The sequence below is a fragment of the Ictalurus furcatus genome, chromosome 22 (assembly GCF_023375685.1).
Source record: "Ictalurus furcatus strain D&B chromosome 22, Billie_1.0, whole genome shotgun sequence".
NCBI classification, from domain to species: domain Eukaryota; kingdom Metazoa; phylum Chordata; class Actinopteri; order Siluriformes; family Ictaluridae; genus Ictalurus; species Ictalurus furcatus.
In genome coordinates, this window is record NC_071276.1 from 7,971,134 (window position 1) to 7,993,729 (window position 22,596).

At 41.5% G+C, this 22,596-nt stretch overlaps 1 protein-coding gene across 1 annotated transcript in view; it reads left to right on the top strand.

Moving 5' to 3' along the window:
• The window catches only part of fam172a (family with sequence similarity 172 member A), a 188,006-nt gene that overhangs the window by 112,646 nt on the left and 52,764 nt on the right, over positions 1 to 22,596 (top strand). The window lies entirely within an intron of this gene.

The following is a 22,596-nucleotide window of genomic DNA, read 5'->3' on the forward strand; positions in this document are numbered from 1 at the left end:
AAGGATCCTAACAATTGGGCATTGTAAAAGACCCCCGCCCCCCTCGGTAGTTTGTGTTTGTTTATTCTTTCATAGTCATTGTTTCCTTTCTTTCATTCCACGAGAGAGAGGGAGAGAGTGCGGCGAGCTTCTCAGCGGCAGCGGTACTTCCGTATTTCCGGCCTCGTTTTGGCACAAATTTTTGTTTGTTTCTGAGGGATGACGGGCAGCTTGTATTTGGAGAATGGAAGGCTGTCCACACAAGCTTTTTAATTGACTTGAGTTTGCTGTCTAGGTGCATCACGCCAGAAATGTCTAGACAGATTGTAACAATACAGACGAGAGAAAAGGGGGGGGGGAACTTATAAACTAATTAGCTTTCTGTCTCTCTCTGTGTGTATCATCACAAATCAGGCCTTCTGTAGTTATTTTTATGGCAGTGTTTTACAATTACACATCATTTATTACGTTCAAGGAATACGGTTTTTAATCTAATGCACTTCTAGTGGAAGTCAAAGGCGAGTTGTTTAATTTCGTCAACCGGTGCCTGTGCAAAATATATCTCTTGTAGAATACTTTCAGAAATTCTTTAATCAGAGATGTTTTTCAGTTAAGCTCTAGATGTCGAAAACTTTTTTTTTTTTTTTTTCCCCCCCCAGAGAGAAGGAGGTGTGGTTGTGTTACCAGAGTAGATCTGTGGGTCTGGATGTGCATGGGTAACACTAGGCCTTTTAGAAAGTGTACAGGACCAGGATGACTCTTTACAGTATTCCTCCAGTGTTGGAAAGGCTTTCTCTCATGCCCGTCTCATGTGAAGCCCTTTCTTGTTAGGTTTAATGTAATGGTTCTGAATGCTCTGGTATATCCTTTCATTTAATTTGACATCACATTGCGTAATTGCTGCCATTTTGAGGACTGACTACTTCAATGTTAGTGTGTCCCGCCTTCATTAAGAGGATTTTTAAAAAAGAATTTATGTTGAATATCAACTTGGGAAAAAAAACAACAACAACAAAAACACCTGGACTACATACATCTACCGCAAGCAGCAGTGACCGACAGGCAGGCAGACAGGCAGGCACGCGGGCAGGCAGACAGACAGGCAGACAGATAGATAGATAGATAGATAGATAAAATATCTTCAAATTATCACTCTTTACAACTGTGGTGAGCAGAAAAGCATATCCGATGAGGTCTAGTTTAATTTGAATGACCAGTTCAGGAGGACGTATATAAGAATCCCAGTCTGTTTTATTGGCTATCGTCAAAGTATTGTTTATTCTCTTCAGTGAGTACGTAAAGTGAGTAATTTTAACCATATTTCACCTGTAGTTATGTTAATGTTGGGCAGAAATTCTCAGATATGGCGACCACTGTAGGGATGGACGATATCTTATCGTTTGCGATATAGCGGTAGAAATTCTCCCCACAATAAGAATGATTTTTCCCGTGATAATAACGATAAAGCCTAGTTGATGACGTGTTTCTGTGTGCGATGGTGTGAGACCCACTCGCAGCTCACGTGCAGAGCGAAAACAAGTACGGCGGAAGGCGGACGTGAAGCTGAGGAGGAGTCTATCGCTAAACGAGGAGCTACTGTACCTCTACATTCTGGAACTGGTTTGGTTACAGAAAGTCAGTTTTAATTTTAGATCAGTGTTTGTGTTTCTGAGGCTCTCAAGATCACAGCTATCACGTGTAGCTAAAAACAGTGGCGAACGTTACTATATTTATATCGTCATTGATATCGTTATCGCAATAAATACCAGACAATATCACGATATAGTTTGAAGTCCATATCGCCCATCCCTAGTACCACAGCAAAACGAACATGTAACAAAAGCTCTTGGATAACTCCTTATCTTAAAGCTTTTCCCCTTTGGATTTTTCACTATATTTTCTCCCTAATTTGGGGGAAAAGTTCTCCCCAGCTGGGGAGAATGAAGGCTAACATGTGCTTTCTAGATTTTTATACAAACCGCTGCACATGCTGCATCACAGGGCAGTGTAACACACTCGGAGGAAAGCGCTATCCGCCCTCTTCCACACACATGAGCTCACAGGTGGATGGCTGTGGATATCTTCAGGATTGGAAATCATGATCTCCGAAGGATAGGCGCGATAGGGCGAAGTTCCACAACCGCTCTTAAACTTCCTGTTTAAGTGAGTTTCGATTAAGCGGGTTTTCCGTTTCTTTCTCAGTGCAGGGAAACGCGTCGGAGTGTTCGTCCGGGGTTATCGTACAAGCCGGAGGATGGAGAATCGAAGATTTAAAAAAATATATTTTTGTATTATGTTTGGTATAGGTTGCTGAATTCGGTGTGGATTTAGATTTTTATTTCTTTAAATGTTGTTTTTGCTGAAATTGTGATGGGAAAGTGAATTAATTGGTGTGAACTTATAGTTCAAGGAACTAGATGGTCTCTCTCTCCCTGTGTTAGACTTTCCCATTTATATCTCTCTACCTCAGTCTCTCTCTCTCTCTCTCTCTCTCTGTCTGTCTTATTCTTTCTCTCTGATTCTCGCTCTGATTCCCTCTCTCGCTCTCTCTCTCTCTCTCCCTCATTCTCTCCTTGCTCCGTCTCAGGCTTAATTAGCTGCTGCTTGTTAACAGGCAGAGAGAGTTTAGTGCATAAACAGGGCTGAGAGGATGAATGCACTCGCAGACGAGTGCGCAGATAAGAGAAATCTCACCGCTGCTCTCTATAAATAAACTATCAGTAAACGCCAGTTTGGAGTGGCCTATCTTCTCACGGGTGATAAGGCCCATTTCAAGAATGTGTGTGTGTGTGTAGGGGCCTGTGTTCAGAATACACATTAAAGTGAGAGGAGATTTTGATTTGACATGTGTCTGAGGTGTGTTTTTGTGTCTTTGGCATGTGTTGTGTGCGCTTGTGCACACACCCTGACACAGACAAGTTTGTTAGACTTGCTTATTGTCTGTCATGTCCCATGCAGCTCATATGGCTGCAGGTCATTTGCATGTGAATGTGTATCAGTTATACATCTGCTTTATAGAATATGCATCAGGGCTCCATTGAGCGCTGACGGACGCTGACGTCTTTTTGTCAAACAAGAGCCGAGCCTTCTCCTCAACCTTTTAGAAACCCGACGGTTCCGGTTTCGCGTCGTCGTAACGAATCGTCGTAACGACTTTGTGTCGCGTTAAATCGTTTTAATAGGTCTGCATCCGTTTTCTTACGTTTAGCCCTTGACCGATATCGAGAACCGTTTTTATTTTACTCCGTAAGCCGTTCACGTCTTTAATGACGTGAGAACACTACTAAACGGAGTCAGTAACAGGACTTCATGCATCGTTACAAGGCAACAATAGCATGTTTTACGCTAGAGAGTTTTGCCATTTTAATCAAATGCATGCGTTACAAAAAAAAAACAAGCATTTTCAAAATGTGCAAAATGATACACAAGGATATTTGGATATTATAGTTGAAGATTAGCCATGGTATGTACTATATCTGACAAAAGTGACTACACCCCTCACATTTTTGTAAATATTTGATTATATCTTTTCATGTGACAACACTAAAGAAATGGCACTTTGCTACAATGTAAAGTAGTGAGTGTACAGCTTGTGTAACAGTGTAAATTTGCTGTCCCCTCAAAATAACTCAACACACAGCCATTAATGTCTAAACCGCTGGCAACAAAAGTGAGTACAACCCTAAGTGAAAATGTCCAAATTGGGCCCAAATAGCCATTTTCCCTCCCCGGTGTCATGTGACTTGTTAGTGTTACAAGGTCTCAGGTGTGAATGGGGTGCAGGTGTGTTAAATTTGGTGTCATCGCTCTCACACTTCCTCATACTGCTCACTGGAAGTTCAACATGGCACCTCATGGCAAAGAACTCTCCGAGGATCTGAAAAAAAGAATTGTTGCTCTACATAAAGATGGCCTAGGCTATAAGAAGATTGCCAAGACCCTGACACTGAGCTGCAGCACGGTGGCCAAGACCATACAGCGGTTTAACAGGACAGGTTCCACTCAGAACAGTCCTCGCCATGGTCCACCAAAGAAGTTGAGTGCACGTGCTCAGCGTCATATCCAGAGGTTGTCTTTGGGAAATAGACGTATGAGTGCTGCCAGCATTTCTGCAGAGGTTGAAGGGGTGGGGGGTCAGCCTGTCAGTGCTCAGACCATACGCTACACACTGCATCAAACTGGTCTGCATGGCTGTCGTCCCAGAAGGAAGCTTCTTCTAAAGATGATGCACAAGAAAGCCCGCAAACAGTTTGCTGAAGACAAGCAGACTAAGGACATGGATTACTGGAACCATGTCCTGTGGTCTGATGAGACCAAGATAAACTTATTTGGTTCAGATGGTGTCAAGCGTGTGTGGCGGCAACCAGGTGAGGAGTACAAAGACAAGTGTGTCTTTCCTACAGTCAAGCATGGTGGTGGGAGTGTCCTGGTCTGGGGCTGCATTAGTGCTGCCGGCACTGGGGAGCTACAGTTCATTGAGGGAACCATGAATGCCAACATGTACTGTTACATACTGAAGCAGAGCATAATCAGTATGCAGTATTCCAGCATGATAACGACCGCAAACACACCTCCAAGACGACCACTGCCTTGCTAAAGAAGCTGAGGGTGAAGGTGATGGACTGGCCAAGCATGTCTCCAGACCTAAACCCTATTGAGCATCTGTGGGGCATCCTCAAACGGAAGGTGGAGGAGCACAAGGTCTCTAACATCCACCAGCTCCGTGATGTCGTCATGGAGGAGTGGAAGAGGACTCCAGTGACAACCTGTGAAGCTCTGGTGAACTCCATGCCCAAGAGGGTTAAGGCAGTGCTGGAAAATAATGTTGGCCACATAAAATATTGACACATTGGGCCCAATTTGGACATTTTCACTTAGGGGTGTACTCACTTTTGTTGCCAGCGGTTTAGACATTAATGGCTGTGTGTTGAGTTATTTTGAGGGGACAGCAAATTTACACTGTTACACAAGCTGTACACTCACTACTTTACATTGTAGCAAAGTGTCATTTCTTCAGTGTTGTCACATGAAAAGATATCATCAAATATTTACAAAAATGTGAGGGGTGTACTCACTTCTGTGAGATACTGTATGGTGGACATGCCATATAAACAGAGTTTTAAAACAAAAATGAGCTTTCTGAAAGGAGGATGTCTCGTTACTTTTTGGAAGGAGTCTCCAGTGTCAGAACTTTGTAGCATTCAGAGTAAAGCTGTAAGTGTTGTGACATGGGAAGATACCCAGGATGGAGGGCTTTGCAGTTTCTCAGTAGACCTAGAGAGAGAGAGAGAGAGAGAGAAGGCTGATGTGGGAGTGACTGTTTATATCTACTGTAAAGTAACAGGAACTAACTTGTTCCGCAGACGTTCCCCAGCAATAAACGCTACTCCAAAAAGATCAAATGTATGATGTGCTGCTCTTTAATGAATAAAAACGGCACAGTTGCTTGAAGATATCGGTAGCTTCACTCGGACTACATCACGTTCCTTTTACAATAACAGCACATCCTGTTGGGTTTTATTCTTTACTTAATGAATGGTTACGTAATCAGTAGTTAGTAGTGGACTATTATTATATGTACCCCACTGTATATATAATAAAGGTTGTGTGTATTCTACAGTCTGTGTGTAATTTCAAGCTGGGCCATATATAAAGTGATTAGTTGTGTTATAAATCAGTACAACACCATGTTCTATGCAGTAATAAGCATCTGACTGTACATTTAATATCTGTTTTGGTTTTTTTTTACATATTAATTGGTTTTGTAAAATCCTTTTCAGTGTACGTAGTGTAGTGTTACTCATTGGGTTAGTAGACCTTAATCACAATCCATGTTTTAACATTTTTCTCCACCCTCGTGTGTCTATCCAGTCTTCGGTCGCATGGGCGAATATTAAACGATTGGCTATTACTTAACGAAGGCCAAAATCTTTTCACATTCTGTCAGACCCCTCCATCTCCCACGAGTGTTTCCATGACAGCGTAATTGAAAATCATTACATCTCAAACAACTATTGTTTCTCTTTTCTGTTCTCTCTTCTCTTTTTTTTTTTTTTTTTTACCTTCAACAAAATCAGCATTCTCTGCTAATCTACACATCCAGCCTCCTGCCTTTCTTTCTCTCTCTCTCTCTCTCTCTCTCTCTCTGTCTCTCTCTCTCTCACACACACTCTCTCTCCAGTTTAAGGGTTCACCGTGAGCCTTATGGGATTCATCATTGCATATTTACTGTGCTGCGGTGTGATATAGCTGTGAGCTTTTTCTGTCGGAGCGCCATTGATCTAGCGCGCCTGTTTTGCTCCCGAGGTTACCGGACGCGCTCCCATTTCCATAAGGGCCCCTGGCAAGGTTTCTCTGCAGCATTGATTGGCCCTGTCCTAGGGAGCCTCGCCTCGTCTACCCTCATTGATCACTTTGTTTTTCCCCAAGACAGAGTTACGCCAAGTTCATATCAAGCACCGTGCATATCCCCCTGCCCCGACCTGCTCTGGGAGAGTGGAGAAGGCTGAGAGTGAAAACTTTGGCGCCAATATCTTAATAGTGTTTCCATTTCTGCTGCAATAGGAAGGTTAAAAATGTTGGGGGTTTTTTTATTTTAATTTTATTTTTTATTTTTATTATTATTTAATTTTATTTATTTTTTATATAAAGAGTGGGACCTTAGTTGCGCATGCAGGTCGGGTAGTCGAATCTGCAGCAGTGTGTGCAGTGTGTATGTATTTATACTGGAGGGGTTCACAGAATCTAAACCTACAGAGCTTGTCCAGGTAGTACAGTACAGAAACAGTTTACCCATAATGCTCTTATTTAACTGGGGGTTGTTGTTTTTTCCCCCCCCTTTTTCTGATAGCTTTGAGAGGCAGTGCCATGGCTTTATCATTAAATGTTAATATGTCGAATGTTTTAATGAGCTAACTCGTATTTAGCTTGATTAGCTCGGTACATTATGCTACCATGCATTTCTTCAAGGTAGGCTGAATCCAAAATGGCTTCCTCGTCACTGCATTTGCTCACTACACGGGGTGTAACATGACATATGCTGTGCGTTACATGGCTGATAGAACACCGTGTGGGATTCAGCCAGGGGAAAAGATGCACACCATGCTTTTTGGTTGGGATTTTAATGTCTCACAAGGATTGCACTGTTTTCTCGGAAGTGTTTTTTATACGAAGATAGAGAGAAAATATTGGCATCCTTGGCTTGCCTCCAGTATTGAAAGCCAACGCATTTACATATTTGAAAGAAAAAGAAATGACAACCCCGGGGTTTTGTTTGTTTGTTTGTTTCTTCCTTCCAGAACAAATCAATTTGCAAATTTTTAGTAGTATTTTAATACTCAGGCCTGTCACTAGTAGCTACTCTACAAGCTTAAGAGGACTCCTTTCATGGGTACATAGGTTCCATAGGTAGAGAGAGTTCTGGTTTTGGATTAGCAGCATTAGTTATGAGACGTGTACGCTCTATTAGTTATCTCTGTATTGTCAGTGTGGAGATCCAAAAGTCTGCTCCTTCATCTTATCCTCCATTGCAGTAATATCTCCTTTCTCACCCTGTCTCACACACACACACTTGCATCCCTCTCCTGATGTCAGCGGTGTTCTAGCAGCGATTTTCAGGTCCGGCTGGATTGTCAGACTGCACACGTCTTAAACCTGACTAGAAATCCCTTGTTTTTGTCCAGGCTCTGTAGAGCTTTCAGAGCACAGGCCGCCAATCTAGTAGTTCTTTCGTCCGGCTAAATTTGGAGGATGTGAAGGAATCGAGAGCCGCCTCTGCCCTCCAGCACAAAAGAACCCTGAACCCCCGAGTCTTCTCTCGTGCTCTCTCGCACGGCCTTTCTGTCTTTCTTCAACTCTCTCACTCCCACTGAGTTTAGGGCATGAGGTCTACTGCTTCACTCTGCTCCGGAACGAGCGCCTCCATCTCTTTTTCTCGCTCTCTCGGCTTTGTTTGCTTCGCCTAGTCTGCTTTGTTTTTGTCCTGTCTCCGCGTTCTTTGGCCTGAAAGCTAGACTCACTCACACCATCCATCCATCCATCCATCCGTTCACTTGTCTCTCTCTGGCGCTTTGATTTTATCCATTCTAATTAATCTGGCCAAATATGAATCTGATTAGAGGACTATTTCTTTTGCTATATTATTAGACGTTTGTTCTTAAAAGGAATTTATTCTAAATTCTGGATGGGAAATGAACCAGGCTTAGAATTGATTTTAAAAGTGATGTCACATGATCCCGATTCTGAAATCTGCACGTGCTAATTATTACGCAGCATCACACAGTTCATTACGCATACGTCACTTTACAAAGTCGGCGACGGAAGCAAGCGCAGATTCTTAAACATTTATCAGGAAGCAAACAAACGAAACTCTCTACAACTAGGAAACAAAACACTTTGGCAAAGACAAAATACGTCAGCATAGACAAAGGTATAGTGAGACAATAACGTGAGACAAAGAGTGCATTGCAAACTGTGACTATATACAGGAGTGCTAATTACCAGGAACGTGAATCAGGTGCGGGTGGTCATGTGACAATGAAGCAGTGGCTGTTGGGAACTGTAGTTCAGAGTTCCCTTACTGATTTCATGACAGTATACTTATACATACCGAATTCCAAGTTTTCTTTCAACGAGACATGTTTTTCTTTTTCTGCTTGTAAATCCGACACGTCGTAAATCCCCGGTATATCCAAAACCACACCTTATCTACTTTATTGGGAGTTTTGCCTTTTTCAAATCATTTAAAAGCATAGTGGAGAATATTTAGTGCACGAATATTAAGTGAAATCCCACTATGTATAGCGGCGGGTTAGTGTCCTGACAATAAACCCTATCATGTAAAGTTTGCTTCAGATGTAATTTCTAGTTTATATGGAAAAAGGAGCACCATTTTGGACCCAGCTTTAATAATCAAGCATAACTTGGCATAAGGCGTATTCCAGGAAGAACAGGCCCATGAAGCCCCAGAGAAGAGAGAAGCATCTGGAAGGGTCTTTTGATGAAAGAGAGAAGGATCGCCCTCATATTTTTCAAATGTCACTGAACTCTGCAAGTTTGTCGAACGTCAGATATTGGCTCTTCAAAGTAGAGATACCCCCACCCCCCCCCTCTCGCTTGCTGTCAATACGGTTCAGATGTTTTTCCTTCCTCTCCTTGGCTCTGTCTCTTTCCTCCTTCTTTTTGTTCCTTTAGTTTCATTTGCCATCCATCCTTTTTTTTTTTTTTTTTTTTTTTTCAGCCAGACTTGATTGCGTGTTGGAGTGTTTTATGGCCCTTTTTCCAAAATGTGTTCGAGCATTTGAGAAACGAGGGGTCGTGGGTCGAGGTTTTCTTCTCTAGCGTTCTGGAACGCTTTGCTTCCTCTATGGTCTCTCACTGATAACTCATAATCTGTAAGCACACATGTTGAAGACGGGTGTATGAAAGTGTGTATCCGTCATTGCAGGCACGAGAAGCTACCTTGTCCTTCCTGGCCATTATTTTATCACTACCTTTCTCTCTCGGTGAGTCAGCAAGCTTCCCCATCATCGTATCACCGTGGCCAATTTCCCTGCCCCCGGGCCTTTTACGAGGCCATTTTTTAAAACTCTGTGCTTTAGTTATGTACCTGCGGTAAAACATATTTAATTTTTAAGCCTAGGAAACCGACACTGAAAAGAGATGAACTGTTTTATGTGCCATTTTAAGGTTTTATGTGCTGTGAATTATGGCACGCCCAGTGAAATATTGGTCAGAGAGAAGAGAGGGGTGGTGGGTTGAGTGGGGGATGTGGGGGGGGGGCAGGAGAGACTGGGTGCCTGTGACTCGTAGCGTTGAGTGGCTTTGATGCCACTGTGGAAAGGGATATGAGCTCTGCAAGGTGTGGGGTCGCGCCCCGCTGCTGCTCTCCGAGTCAGGGGAAATGCTGACTAGGGGAAAACACACATACTCATACACACCTGCAATCAAACGCAAGGATGTGTGAGACTCGGATATGGTGGATGCAGATCAGAATAGCTGTAGGGGAGCAAGTGTGTGTGTGTGTGTGTGTGGGCAGGTATATTCCTGTATATGTTAAAGCTGGATGATGTGGTGATAGCAGTATTGTCAAGTATCTTCATGTGAACTACAATCGCATGTCCTTCCTTTTGCATGTTAAATAGGGATATGAATCTTCGGGCTGGCCGAATCGATTCAATTAAAGATTCGTTGGGTTTCAATTGAATTCAAAAGGGATTTTTTTTATTGTTTTTAAATGAAAAGACATTAGATAATCTCAACCATTCAAGACATTAAACAGCAATTCCATTCAGAGATACAAGCGTCTTTACAAATGGCTATGCATTAAATTTATTACCGAAAGACTTGTATTTCTAATATTTCTCAGATTTATTATTGCATTATTAAAATGTTTTGGCATCTATGTGTGGTTGGTGAGTGTTGTGTGAGCCAGTCATGTTGTGTATAGTAACTAAAGTGTGTAAAGAGATTTGTTTAAACATTTATTTCCATTCAATTTTTTTTTTTTTTTTTTTTATCGTTTCTTTGGGGTTTTTTTTTCTTCTTCTTTTTTTTGTGCATTTCTGATTGAATGTGTCTGATTCAGTAATATTCTTTGGAATGCATAGTAACTGTGAGTTGGTCCAGCACTAGTGCTAAATAATTTCGTTTTGGCGACGTTACAGGAATGAGCTAGTGTTTTGGGGGGGTTTTCCCCCCCTAGCTTAAGCTCTCTCCGCTGCATCTGTAGTATGTGTGCGATTATCAGTAACAAACATTTTGACATGCTATCATGTACTGAGCAAAGAACAGCAAGCTGGTTGACTCGAAATGTGTTTATAATGGAAAAATAAGGGCACTTTTATTGGGAATGTCAACAAGCTGTCTATTCTTTTCTCTGTGGTGGTGATCGTGAATGCACTACAGATGTGCTGGATAGATATTAGGTTGAACAATGCCAGAGTGTTAAGAAAAGTGTAAGAAAGTGCCATTGAACTCATGGTTTTGCTTATATATATATATATATATATATATAATATATAATATATATGGTTCCGGGGGTGTTTAAAGTATTCTAAGAAATTTTAAGTTATTTTCATCTTGTTTTCGACCATTATGCTTACCATGTTTATGAAAGAAAGCTGGCACTTATTGCACTTACAGTCAAAAGCCATTACACCAAATAACATGTTTGAGATTTAATGAGAATAAATGCCTTTTTACGGTCATTTGGCTTGAGGTGCTCCGCAAAAACACTTGCTGTGCCTAAGGAAGAAAAACACTGATGCACACGCGCACAACTAGTCAAAAGTTTGTGGACACCGGACTGAAATGTTTCTCATGATGATAAAAACCTTTTGATCTGAAGGTGTAAGATTAAATGTGTGAAATCGGTGTAATCGACATATTCATTTCTTTCATTAGAAAACTATCATGTTATTTACAAAAAAAATATTTTTTTAATGGACGACTCGGAGCAAAATATTCGGAAAAGCAGCCAATAAGAATCCAGCGTAGGTGTGAACTCCTTTAATACTGTTTAAAAAGCATCTCAGGGGAAATTCCTCAAGAAATCAGTCGAGAAAACGCCAAGAATACATTTCTGGAAATTCTCGGCAAAAAGCGTGTCTACTTTGAAGATGATAAAATATTAAATTATTTTGATTTATTTAGGATTTTTTTTTATCACAATATTCCCATAGTTCCATTTGTGTTACTCCAGAGTTTTGATGACTTTATTATTATAAAATGTGGAGAGAAAAAATAAAAATGAGATGTGTCTAAAATTTTGACTGGTTGTGTGTGTGTGTGTGTGTGTGTGTGTGTGTGTGTGTGTATATATATATATAGTGTGTGTGTGTGTGGTTGCGTTGTGATTGAGACTTTACACTTAGATGGTTAATGATTGAGCGTCCATGCATGTCCTTCAGAGCCACTTCCTCTCTGCGTTCCTGATACTGGCCTTAATAGTGCACAATTCCTCCGGACTGCCTGACATCCACTTTCATGCATGGCCTACCGCCCGCCCGCCCGCTCTCTCTCTCTCTCTCTCTCTCTCTCTCTCTCTCTCTCTCTCTCTCTCTCTGCTCTCCATGGAACATTAAAAACATCTTGGTGATGTCAGAATTCTTCTAATACCCCCCCTCCACCACATAGACACCCATCCCCCCTCCTCACAACCTCTTACCCTCCTCCCTCTCTCTCTCTCTCTCTCTCTCTCTCTCTCTCTCTCTCTCTCTCTCGCCAGTTCTGCCTCTTCAGGCTGTTCATATGTGATGCCACCTCCCCAGTGACTCAACTCTCTCTCTCTCTCTCTCTCCCCCCCCCCTCTTTCTTTCTCTTTCTCTGTATGTTGTGGGAGATGGCTTCTTGATTTGGTCTTTTCTCATTGATGAAAACACTAGGGGGCACTGCCTGTCCTTTGTTCCAGCGTTTGCATAAAACGACTGTAGATGTGCGAACAGAGCGGGAATTCTACACTAATTTTACTTATTTGTCTAATTTGTGTTTATGATATCGCTCAAGTGTTCATCGCTTTTTATCGATGTGTCTCACATATATATATATATATATATATATATATATATATATATGTGTGTGTGTGTGTGTGTGTGTATATATATATATTATATATATATATTACTCACTGTGCCCTTATTGTTCCTGCTGTATGCTCTCTGAGGTACGATCTCAGAAAAACTTGACCCCTACACACACCAAGAGTTCAGCGCCTCCACTTTCTCTCTCATATATACACACACACACACACACACACACACACACACACCACTTCATCAGAAAAGTTTATTGCATATGAGTATTTAAAACTTTCGAAGTTTCATCAGAAGAAACCAAGCTGTCTCTGATAGATGGCACATATTCATCTCATTTTGGTCCTTTCAAAAAATCATATAAAAAAAAAACCGAGAGAGCGAGAGCACATCCCATTTTTTGGACATGACAGATCAGAACTATTGTTTCCATCGAAAGAAAGAGTACTTTATGATTTCTGTGTCCCGAACACAAGCGTCATCCGGCGCATTGTCTGAAGGTGTCAAACACGCCACCGAACAAAGGAGATGGCAAAAATCGACACCGGTTCCCCCAGTCATGATTATCATAAAGAGAAAAATGAAAGAAGAGTTGGGGGGGGGGGGGTAAATAAATAAATAAACCCCCCAAATGACAAGATAATCACCGCATTCAAACTTACCTTCATCGTGGCAAAAAAAAAATCTTTCGCCTTTCCAAACTAACTAAATAAAATGTTTTCCTTTCAGCCGAGACTCGTAATGACTACACTCTGACAAATCGTTGACAGCAATTTAATAGTTAAAAAGATAATTCTGCTTTATGGGTCTTTTTTTTTTTCTTTCCTGGGATGAAAGGTCAGCGCGGCTGTGTTTAGCGGGCTGCCTCCTTTTTCTCGAAAATTCCACACTTTGTCTCTTTGTGTTTGAGTGACATGGGCTTTCTCTGTAATAATATCCTCAGTAATGAAGGATAATAATGGACATTGTGCTAATCAGAAAGTAAAAGATACTAATACACATCAGCGTGACAACCATCAATAAACCGATTGCACGACAACATTTACTTTTTTATTCCTCCGATGCTAATTATTACACTTCCTTTGTGTTCAGCTGCCTATATGTGTTTGTGAATAACATCAATTAGTGTATCTGTGAAGTAGGCTTTCTTTCTCACTCCATAATTCAGATTGCAAGGTAACATCTGTTGAACTTCTGTGTTGTTCACATGGACATGGGGGGTGTATATATATATATATATATATATATATATATATATATATATATATATATATATATATATATATATATAAAATGTGTGTGTGTCAAGTTTCATCAAAAACCCATCAAAAGTTTAGACACCCTCATTCCTTATTTTATTTTTTTCCCCACATTTTATAATAATAATAAAGTCATCAAAACTCTGGAGTAACACAAATGGAACTATGGGAATCATGCTGTGATAAAAAATCCAAAATAATGTAATATTTTAACATTTTCAAAGTAGACACGTTTTTTGCCGAGACTTTCCAGAAATGTATTCTTGGCGTTTTCTCGACCGATTTCTTGAGGAATTTCCCCTGAGATGCTTTTTAAACAGTATTAAAGGAGTTCACACCTACGCTGGACTCTTATTGGCTGCTTTTCCGAATATTTCGCTCCGAGTCGTCCATTAAAAAAATATATTTTTTTGTGAATAAAATGTTGGTTTTCTAATGAAAGAAATGAATATGTCGGCACGATTATATTTTGCTCTACAACACCGGTTTCACACATTTAATCACACACCTTCAGATCAAAAGCTTATTAACATCATGAGAAACGTTTCAGTCCGGTGTCCACAAACTTTTGACCAGTAGTGTGTGTGTATATGTATGTGTATATATATATATATTTTACTTATAACTAGTTTTCTATCACTGTTACTAGTGACAGTGTAGTAGCTGTAGAAGTGTTATAGTAGTGTAATAAAGTCTGGTGATTATTATTTAATATGGTACAGTTAAACGTCATTTTATTCCTTGAATATATCGAGTCTTGTTTTTGTGCTGGATTTGAAAAAATACTTTGTAAAGTATGAACTATTTCAGGCAAACGTTTGAAGCTCGGAATGGTAGCAGAGGTCCGTGTGTGTGTGTCAAACGTGTGTTTTTTTTAATTGTAATTAATCTGGACAAAACCTTCACGACTGAAACGTGTTTATTGTAACTGTACGACTTTTAAAAAGTTCGATTTTCTTAGCAAAGCGTTCTCCGACACTCTTTTTCGTGTGTGTGTGTGTGTGTGAGAGAGAGAGAGAGAGAGAGAGAGAGAGAGAGAGAGCAGCTCGGGTGTGCAGTCATAATGGGTTTTTCTCTCTTTTCCTCGCCGTCTCTCACGCCCCCCCCCCCCCCTCTCCTTGGCGACTCCTGGTTAAAACGTTGCTGGTGGCTATGGGAAGTTAATTTCAGATTGTTATATATTTCCATTAATTTTGGCGGCCGGCTGCCGTCGAGAACAGGGCTATCAGAGGCTCATTTTTGGAGGGCTCAGGAGTTCTTTCCCCCTCGGCTGCGGAGACGGAGCATTAGAGACAGATAGCTGATAGGCGAGAGGGGATTGGTCACGTTCATTAGCTATTGCTTCCCCCTTTTTTTCTTTCTTTTTTTTCTTTCTTTCTTTTTTTTTTTTAAAAAAAAATGTGATTCCAAAGATGGGCAGAGCGTCTCACGAAGTTTAGACAAAACATATAAAGCTAGTCTGGGCAAGAAGGAGGGGGATTAACCTGGTGCTGACATCCATAGGACAACACACACACACACACACACACACACACACACACACACACATTCTATCAGAACCACCTCTTACATAAACCCACACATTTATGATCACATACAGATAATAAACTGTCACACACACGACTACTCCCACACTCACAAACACTCTCTCTCTCTCTCTCTCTCTCTCTCTCTCGCTCTTACTTTCCCTCTCTCAAACACACACACAAACACACACGCACACACACACCTGACCTGTCCATGCACTCCAGGGCAGGCAAAGAAACTGTCACAATAGTTTAGGGGAGTTTATTCTATTCTTTTCTTTTTCTTTCCTTTAGTTGATCATTTTCTTTTTCTATTTTTTTTTTTTCTTTTCATTTCTTCGGTTGTTTTCCATTTTCTTTTTTTGTCCATGCAATTTTTCCCCCTCTTTTGGTCTTTTCTTTTCTTTACCCCTCTTTCCATTTTGTTTCCTTTAGTTGCTTCATTTTCTTTCTTGAATTTCTTTTCTCCTCTTTTCTTTTCCCCCCTTTCTTTCATTTTCTCTTCTTTTTTTTTTTCGTTTTAGTTTCTCACTTTTGGATTTAGTATTTTTTTCCTTTTTTCTTTTTCCTGTTTCACTCTTTTTGCCTCTTTTTCTTTTCTTTTTATTTATTTCCTGACTAAGAACATGTTTTTTTTCCCCACAGCGGATTAAGCATTGTCTTGTTTACTTTTTCTTGTTGTTGTTTACTTCATTTGTCCTGCCCGTTTTTGTTTCTGCTTCCTGTTTAAATCAGTTCACTTTGTTACGCTCTCTCTCTGTGTGCTGTGTGTTTTATTATCTCCGTTTGACTTGGGGGGGGAGAAAGCAATCTAAGCAGACTTTATTGATGATCTGTACTCCTGTCCTGCTGTAAGAAGGCCGTGGCGTTGCTGTTGAGGCAGTTGAAGCGGTGTGTGTACTCTGCGCTCGTCCTGAATAGCCGGCGTTAACGCTGCTGTGTACTCAGTGAGGTGATATTTCTGTCAGACGGCCACTTTGTCTCAGCGCTGTGACTGCGAGAGGGGCCTTGCTGTAAACACCTCAGGCGGCCTGACCCCAGCCCGAGCGTGTGTGTGTTTGCGTGTCAGCCGGCTGTGCGAGTTACAACCGCCTTGCGTCTTCCTCTATCTCCGTGTCTCTTCCTCCAGCCCGTGTCTCTCTCTCAGCCGTGCGAGTCAATGATCCAAAACCCTGTTAAAACAGCGTCAGCCCCACGCGTGCACTTAAAGGGTGTCGGTTTAACCTGCTCTGAAATACTCACGGCTATTATTATAGCTTATAAATCATTAGGAAAGTTTAATTATACGAGAGTTTCATGGAGGAAATGTGCAGGATGACACCTGGGAAGGGAAGTTTAATGGGCCAGCAAGTCCCCGAGCGGAGAGGGGGAAAATATTGAGGTTAGCTTTCTATTTTATGGCCCGGCCCAAAGAGACAGGACGAAGGCGGCCTTTCCTGTATAGACAAAGCAGACTTAAGTAGCTGACTAACAGCGGCCGATCGTCAATACTCGTAGTTGATAAAGACGTCTTTATTGTCATCTCTCTCGACATATTTCCCTTTTTTTTTTTTCCCCCTTTTTTTTTTTTTTTTTTTTTTTAAAAAAATCTCCCCTAATTAATGCAGGACTTTAATTAGCAGCCGGTCTGAAATCTCGCTCCGTGAGAGGAATGCAATTCTAATTGCAAATTAGAGTTAGGTGCCATCCTTTAATTGCCGTGGACTTTGCATAAACACGAAGGTGTGCTGAGAAATTACATTTCAGTCTGGACATTTTTTTATTTTATTTTTTTTTCCTTCACACCGCGTTCGAGCGAAAGGAAAAAAAAAAAAAAAGCCGGTTTGTTTTCATGGATCTGATTTCATGTCGTTTTTTTTTTCTTCACCCGGCTCGGATTAATCAGTGTATGAGAAACGTAAACGTCCATTAACCTGAGTATTGCCAATTGACTTCCATTTCCGTACACGTGTTTGTGTTTTGTTATCCGCCGTGCGATTGCGTAAGCGTTATGTCGTCAATTAGAGATCTAATTAAAGTTTTATTTTTTCTTTATTTGTTGCTGCTTTCAGATAGCTTTATATTTTTGAGGTTATTATTTTTTTTTTTTTCCCAGTGTGGTATTGTGAGACTTGCAGGCACTGACGTGGTTCCACTAGCAGAGTGACGGGGAAAAAAGCATTGTACATTTTTAATTTTCATAATTATTGTAATTTATGTCTTCATTATTGTATCCATAGCAAAAGAAATCAGAATGCAGAAAGCATCATTGTTTCACTTGCTGTTTTTGTGTATTTTAGACTTTTACATTGCTAAGTGGAACAGAAAATGATTGAATTCATGCTGACAAGACCACACACACACACACACACACACACACACACACACACACACTGTATGCAGCACACTGTCCCTCTTACCATGGTGGAGACGTTTTAAACCAGGGCTTCTACAGCCATGTGCCAGGTCCAGCTGTCTCTCCGACACACACACACACACACACACACACACACACACACACACACACCCTACAGCAAGAGTACATCTACTTACAATTCCTTCCTCACTACACGGCAGTTGTTGAGTCCTGTATGCATCACTTTATATAAGATGGTTTAATTCATGTGCATTTGATGCCACATAAAAGCTGGTGCTCCAGCTAAACTTACCCACTTCTGACTGAGTCACTTTTGGCTCTTGCTCAGCATTTCTGCTCGTCACTTCGCTCGTAAAAGACCAGCGTGTCTAAATCTTCCATGCATCCTTGCACCTTCCGTATGTCCGCTCAGCATACGTACGGTCTGTATCTCTGTATCGGTCCACAGTGTGTTTAACACTTTAATTAAAAGGCTCATCTTATATCTATGACGACTTCATAACACGTGTAGGATGTTTATCGAGGAACTCATGAGCGTCCGAGATGTATATACGTCAGGATTTGGTTAAGTAAATAAGCTCAAGCATGCTTGCCCGACGAACGAATCTTGCATCTCTGTACTCATAAACGATTAATCGCCCGATTGATTTATTTACGATTGTAAAAACCTCTCCGGGCTTGTCCGATAGACCCGTGTCTGAGAAGCGCATACGCCTTTCCTCAACCTATAGCGGCGACGCACGTTTTAATTTATAGCGCCGTAATTAAACAGCAGCCGTAAATGCTCGAGCGCCGCTTGTTAAATACGTTATCCCGTGCGTATCGTGTGTACCGATCTATAAATATGGTATTCGTTGCATATACAGGTTTTAAATGATACGTGTACAAAGACCTCGTAAAGAGTAAAGACAGGCTTCGAGTAAGTGTTACCACTTATAACGCGTGTATACAGTTGTAAAAGTCAGCATTTACGGGCAGATCATATCCGTATGCGGTAATTTATAAAGCGAATCGAGTCAGCGTAGTGTTTATCAATCCGAATAGGATTTCGTGAGGGTTTTTTTTCTTCTTCTTCTGATCATTGCGATCAAAAATGCTTTATTTTTGCTGCGGCTTTGAAAAAATGATCTATCTATTTGTTTGTTTGTTTATTTTGCGGAGTAGTACTTCAGTCGGCGTGATTGCAATTGCACGAAAAATTGCTTCGCACGGTATTTCGCAGCGATGTTTGTTGGTAAATGAGACCTTTTAGCGGTACTCATGTTCGACGCACGTGGAACGTAAGAGGGTTTTGGCTGAAAGCACGTTGTGATGACGTCACAACTCCGGCAGGGACCGGTTTACCTGCTACGATGTTCCTCTGCTTCATGAAGGAATTTGATATCTCTTATAATAAGGGGATAATCCATTTATAACACAGTATGAAGCTGAGTGTAGTATATGAGCAGCTAATAATGTTTGTTTAGTTTTTTTTAAATCTGGGCCGTTTGAAATGCGTATGACATGGCCGTATTAAAGTGATAGGGGTTTAATGCATTTCTAACACGTTTATTTGATATAACACTTGTATAAGAAACATAAATGGCAGTTCTGTGATTTAGGGCTTGGTAACGTAATGGTATAATAATGATGATATTGTGATAAATATTGGCACATTGAACTCAGCTTTTGAAAAGGGTGTTTGTTTTGTTTTGGTAGTTTATTAGCGAACCTATGTATCATTTGCCGTTTCTTTTATCATAGAAATGTGTGAGTATCGTGATGTGATGTTTTTTTCATATCACCCATCATTGTTGTGATTGGATAATATGTTTGTGTGTGTTTGTGTATATATCTGTGTATAGGGAGATATATATGTGTGTGTGTGTGTATAATGTGTTTGTGTGTGTGTGTATGTGCGTGCGTGCGTCTAGTCTCTGTGGCTTGTGATTGTCGCTCCCATCCCCCGCTTTCAGTCATCCACCGCGTGCTTCCCTATTTCCTCCTATTTTGTTGGGAGGTGGAGTGGAGCAGCAGTGGCTCTTTCCTGGCACACGGCTCCTTCTCCTCCTGCTTTTGTTTCCAGTAGGTGTCGAGCGCTCGCCGCTTGTGCTGTGTCAGTAAATATTTACCCAGCTTCCCTTTCCTCAGCCACTCTTTCTGACGTGTCTGCACTGGTACGTGTATGTGTGTGTGTGTGTGTGTGTGTCGTGGGGGGTGGTGGGGTGTCATCCTCATACCCTGTCCCCAGCCCTGCTATTCAGCAGTTCACCAATATCCTTTTTATGTCCGTCCACCCACACGCACCCATCCCATCCACAGTGGACGACAGCACCCCGCATGCACGTGGCAGGCTGCTGAGAGACAGGAAATGGAGGAGGAAGTTATCGCCTCCACTCCCTGACGTTCATTAATCAAAACCTGGCTGCCGCTCCCTATTATACACCACCGCAGCGCGTCCAAATGCATGTGACCTTAGCTACACAATTGGATTATATAAACTCGCATGCGGACACACACAGGTTAGACAGATCTCCCCTCTCACACACACTCCAGCTCCCCGGGGCCTCATAGCATCCTGGTGCTTAAGCCTTCCTTCCTGTTCTAAAGACAAAGAATGGCCGGGCCTCGCAACCTCCGCTTCAAAGCAAGGGAAAGCGCGAGTGTTGTCTCTTCCTGTGGAGGGTGTTGCAGCCCTTAGGGCAGCGGCTGCTGTTTTTCCAGCCTATGCTAAAGGCCAAAGGGCAAATCTGAGGGCTGCCCTGTGCCTTCCGGAGCAAGTGAAGAGCTGTGGCACTCTGCTTTCCACCACCGAGCCCCAGTTGGGTCCAGAGGTCAGATAAGACTTGAGGGGTTGCAGCAAAGTGTGGCATAACTAAAGGTGTGATATCAGGCTGAATCCCAGGATGAAACTAGTGTTTCACGTGTTGTTTCTCTTGTTACATTTTTACCATTGTTGCATTTACATTCATTAGCCTTTGGTTACTAGAGAACCCGGCAACCATGACACAAATACACCTACATTTCTCCCATTAATCTCTAGCTTCCTTTATTAGTTAATAAAGGTGTACAGTGCTGTGAAAAAGTATTTGCCCCTATAGTTACTAATTCCCCAAAGCTATGAAACTGCATTCATAATGGTGTTCAGCTGGAGTAGATGCAACCTGACCTGATTACAGCGAACCCTGTTCAATCAAACCAACACTTTTTCAACAGCATGAAGTCGGTTCAAAGGCCTTACCAAATAACGCACTCTGCTAAAATTGAAAGAAATTCCAGAAATGATGAGGAAGAAGGTGATTGAAAGACGTCGGTCTGGGAAGGGTTACAAAGCTATTTCAAAGTCTCTGGGACTCCAAAGGACCACAGTGAGAGCCGTTATCTCCAAATGGAAAAACTTGGCACAGTAGTGAACCTTCCCAGAAGTGGCCGAACTTCCACAAATCCTCCAGGAGCACAGCAACGACTCATCCAGGAAGTTACAAAAGAGTCAAGAACAATATCAAAGGACCTACAGGCCTCTCTTTCCTCAATAAAGGTTCATGACTCCACTATCAGACAGACACTGGACAAAAATGGCATTCGTGGAAGAGTTACGAGGTGAAAACCACTGCTAACCCAGAACATTAAGGCTCATCTGAAATTTTCCAAAACACACCTGAGGGAATAATTGAGGGAAACATGAATTCTGCTCTCTACCAGAAAATCCTAGAGGAGAATGTCGGGTCTTCAGCCCGTAAGTCGGAACTCAAGCGCAAATGGATTATGCAGCAGCACACTGACTACGTTTACATGGACAGCAGTAATCTAATTATTGACCTTAGTCTGAATAAGACAATATTGTGATTAAGGTGACCTTAAATTTTTTTTTGCTTCAATACAAAACAAAATAACCCAACTAAATAAAACTATTTAGTATGAGATGTACACAACAACAGAAGAAATCTGGATGGGGCAAATACTTTTTCACAGCACTGTAGTTGGGAAAAAAGAAAAGAAAAGTTAACAACCCAGTCAACAATTCCACCTGAAAGAGTTTGTAGATTCCAGAACCGAGAAATCTCTCTCGCCCGACTGCGTTAGAGTCAAGCTGTTAAGAGTCAGTAGTTAGACAGCTGTTTACAATAGATTCATCAATGCTTGCATCTTTTATTTGTTGGCTGGAGTGTTCCTTTAACATTTCGGCTACACGCGGGCGGCCTTTCTCATCACATCATCCATTATCTTGTTTCCTTCAGTAATAGCTTGAAGTGGGGAGTGATTTTGGCCTCGAAATTTCTCACAGAATAGCGCCACAAGCTTTAAATGGAACCGCACAAGTCTAGCGAGCGATTGTACGAGCATATGTGGCGTTTGCTGCTCTCGCCGTCCGTAATTGGACAGTTAATCAATCAAATATTTAAGCTTCATTTTACCACGCGGCAGGGTGCTCGGATTATAGCAGCAGTTTGGGTGCATTAGGCTGAGCTCAACAACGATACGAACAGCATGGCTTCCTGAATCAGCCAGCATCTGGATTCACGTCTGTGTGTGTGTGTGTGTGTGTGTGTGTGTGTGTGTCCTGCATCTTCACGTCTTGGTACTTTTTGCCGGTTAGCAAGCTCTCTTTAAAAGCGTGCGTTATTTATTTATTTATTCGCTACTTCAGTCTGCCTGCATTCATCCAGATTTATTTTTTTCCCCCCCGCCTACTCCCCAGGGACACTATTGTGGATTACCAGTCGGTTCTCACCTAATTATCTGGTGACTTGCGCTGCCTTTGACACATAATTATCAAAGCTCTAAATAATTGTCTTATTGCCTGTGTGTTCAGATGTAAGTATTGGGGAGAGCCTTTGCCTTTGTTCCGGCCAATGCTGAAATGGAAGAGTATTTATCTCCACACAAGAGAGATGTCTTATCACTTCTTTCGTTTTTTATTGTTGAATTCCCAGTTGTGTGCGCGCGTGTGTGTGTGTGTGTGTGTG